This window comes from Rhinoderma darwinii, chromosome 11 (assembly GCF_050947455.1).
Source record: "Rhinoderma darwinii isolate aRhiDar2 chromosome 11, aRhiDar2.hap1, whole genome shotgun sequence".
NCBI classification, from domain to species: Eukaryota; Metazoa; Chordata; class Amphibia; order Anura; family Rhinodermatidae; genus Rhinoderma; species Rhinoderma darwinii.
In genome coordinates, this window is record NC_134697.1 from 20,543,184 (window position 1) to 20,546,455 (window position 3,272).

The window sequence follows — 3,272 nt, forward strand, 5'->3', positions numbered from 1 at the left end:
ACAGGTCCCGCATGGGTGCGACTCGGAAGTGAAAAATGGCTGTTTTTACATCCTAGTTTACACTCGTTGTTCTGAGTAAGCCCTTATGCCCACACCCTCTCCATGACCCTTAGGCCCCATGCACACGACCGTGTTTTTGCGTCCGCAATTTCCCCGCAAATCCACGGGAGAATTGCGGACCCATTCATTTCTATGGGCCCATACACACTATCCGTGTTTCCACGGGTCTCCGCATGTCCGCAAATCCGTGCCGCAAAAACTCAGGACATGTCTTATTACGGGCCGCAAATTCGATGCGGACATGCCAATAGAAGTCAATGGGCCCGTGGAAATTGCGGATACACCTCCGTGTGCCATCCGCAGTTTGCGGATTTGCGGAAGTGTTGCTAGGCGACGACCGGGAATGAGTTCCGTCGTCGTGAAGGCTGGAGACAGTGCAGGAAAGCAGCAGAGAGCAGCAGAGAGCAGCATGGCTTCAATAAACGTTGAGAAACTAATCATCCTGGTCCAGCACAAGCCCTGTCTGTGGAATAAGCGCCTTGAAGAGTATGCTGACAGGAATCTGAAAGATCTTGCCTGGCAGGAGGTCTGCAGTGAGGTGCATCCTGAGTGGGAGAAGGCAACGAACGTGCAAAAGAAACGCATGGGTAAGTTTCACACCTTGATGCGGTTTCTGAGTACTCCTGTCATGTCATGTCATGTCATAATGAAATGCCTGAAGTTTTGATTGGTGGGGGTTGGATCACTGAAACACCCACCAATCTCTGATATGAAGCTGCAGAAGTGCACGTGAGATTGTGGGGGTCTCATGGCTCGGACCACCACCGATCAAAACGTGACATGTCACTATGAGGGTATGTTCACACACACTAATTACGGACGTAATTCGGGGGTTTTTGCCCTGAAGTACGTCCGCTAAATACGCCGCAGTAGCGTGGACAAACATCTGCCCATTGAAAGCAATGGGCTGACGTTTGTGTGTTCAAGCGTGGTGTATATTTAACCGCCGCTGTCAAATTACGGCGCGTAAATATACGCCCGCGTCAAAGAAGTGACCTGTCACTTATTGTGCCGTAATTGGTGATGTTATTCATTGACTCCAATTAAAAGCAGCGCCAATTACGCCCGTTCAAGCACCTGCACATGCCTTTACGGCTGAAATTACGTGGATGCTTTCTCCTGAACACATCAACGTAATTTCAGCCGTTCAGCTGTCGTGTGGGCACGGGCAGACGTGGTTGAATTGATGTTGAATTAAATGAGAAAACAGAAAACTGTGGCAAGTACGCAGTCGTTTCTGCAACGTCTCAATTACCTGTCAAATATGCAAATGTTGGTGCAGATTTGTTGCGTAAACGCCCCAAATCTGCACCAACATTTTCAGCAAAAAAACAACGTTTACTAAGATCTAGTAATGTACACTTCAAATATGTTGATCTGTGATTGTTTTATTTTATATCATAGTTGAATACGTGAAAACACGATGGAACACATGCCGTGACCAATTTAAGCGTGAGCTGAATGACAAGGGGAAGAGCGGAGACGGACGACAGAAAAAAAGACCATACCTGTACACAAAACAGCTGTCGTTCCTTCTGGATGTCATGCAGGTTGGCCCGTAAGTATTGCTTATATACTTTGATCATTGTAGTCTGGCCATGTAGTCAGTGGCGTAACTACCGCCGTAGCAGCCGTAGCGACTGCTACGGGTACCGCGGCATGAGGGGGCTCCACCATGTCTGTAGGCTCCGCTAGCAGCCGCTATGACTGCTACAGCGGGACGCCACTGAACACTTTTATGGGGGGGGGAGGGGGCCTGTATGGCGTTAGCGCCATACAGCCCCCTCTGTAGATAACGCCATACAGTCCCCCTATAGATAACGCCATACAGTCCCCCGGTAGATAATGCCATACAGTGTACAGTGGGGCGCTATATGGCGTTATCTACAGGGGTGGGGGGGCTGTAAAAAAGGCACTATCTACAAGGGGGGGGGTTGTGTGACACCCAGTGTAGGGTGGGCCCCAGTCAAAAGTTTGCTAGGCGGCCCAGTCTTTCCTAGTTACGCCCCTGCATGTAGTGATGCATGGAAGTATGTTAAAAGAGTACGTATTGTTGGTGTGACCAATTATACGGTCTATTCAAGCACATAATTCCCTCTAGGCAGCCCATCGGATAAGCTGCATATGTTTACATAGTGTATTTGCCCTGCTGTAGACATGACGTTAAATTACTACGTAAATTCCCTAACATTATGTTTTCATTTTCCAACAGAACCAAGGATAATCTGGAGGCAGAAGACTCTGATGCCACTCAGATAGAAGAGGCCGACGTCGGTTTGGGGATTGCTAGGTCCACTTCCACTCCAGTGCCTGCTGAAAATACAGCAGAGGATAATCCAGTCGTCTGTGCCACGGAACCGGAAGACGAAATTATACCCCGAGGTAAACGCAGACGTTCTGCCAATAAAGGTCCAACATGTACAGAGCCAAGGCAGGCGGTCGACTTGCGGGTTTTAGAACACCTGGAGAAAAGAGCGACAGAAACCGAAGAGGGCACCTTCTGTCGCGCTCTTTCAAATATCCTAAAAAGAGTGCCAATTGAGAGGCAGATCAGGTGCCAAACAGCCCTAATGGAAGTGGTCGAAATTTTTGCCACACATCCTGACCCACGTGAAATCCATCATGCCATAGAGTTTCATAGGCGGGGGTGTGATGGAAGCACCTTCCGCTCTGTCCCTCCAGCACCTGCAATAACCGCTCAAACCAGCCAGCAGCCACCATATCAAGCCTCAATGCCACTATTCAGTGAAGATCGACCAGGGTATGGCATGCCAGGACCTTCTCAACAGCAGTATCGGCACATGCAGCAGGGGGAGGCTGTTCCACGACCCCATCATGACCCTGCACCTTCTCAATCATTTTACAATTTATAATTTTGTAATATTATATAGTTTTGTTTTTGTTTGATGACACTGTTTTGTGCAAAGAATAAAAGAAGTTTATAGTTAATTATGTGTTTGTATTTATTATTATTGAAAAACATAATGAGGTATTGGTTTGCATTTCTGCCGAATGCAAAGAATCACATTTTTTTTTTTTTAATTTAATAAAAAATTTAAAAAAAAAACAACAGAAATACATTAGCTCGCAACCCGCGTCAAGGGTCCTCATTCTCTTGCGAATCCCTACTCTACTACTGCAACTTTAACTACTAAAACATTTGTAACATAAACAGGAAATACAACAGTCCCTATTAAATTTTAATTTGGCAG

General features: G+C 46.9%; 1 long non-coding RNA gene across 1 annotated transcript; it reads left to right on the forward strand.

Moving 5' to 3' along the window:
• The first annotated feature begins 574 nt into the window (after positions 1–574).
• LOC142662897 (uncharacterized) lies at positions 575–2,311 on the forward strand. The gene is made up of 3 exons (XR_012851030.1): positions 575–647; positions 1,465–1,618; positions 2,273–2,311. It is a non-coding gene; the product is annotated as an uncharacterized LOC142662897 (long non-coding RNA).
• The last annotated feature ends 961 nt before the right edge of the window (positions 2,312–3,272 follow it).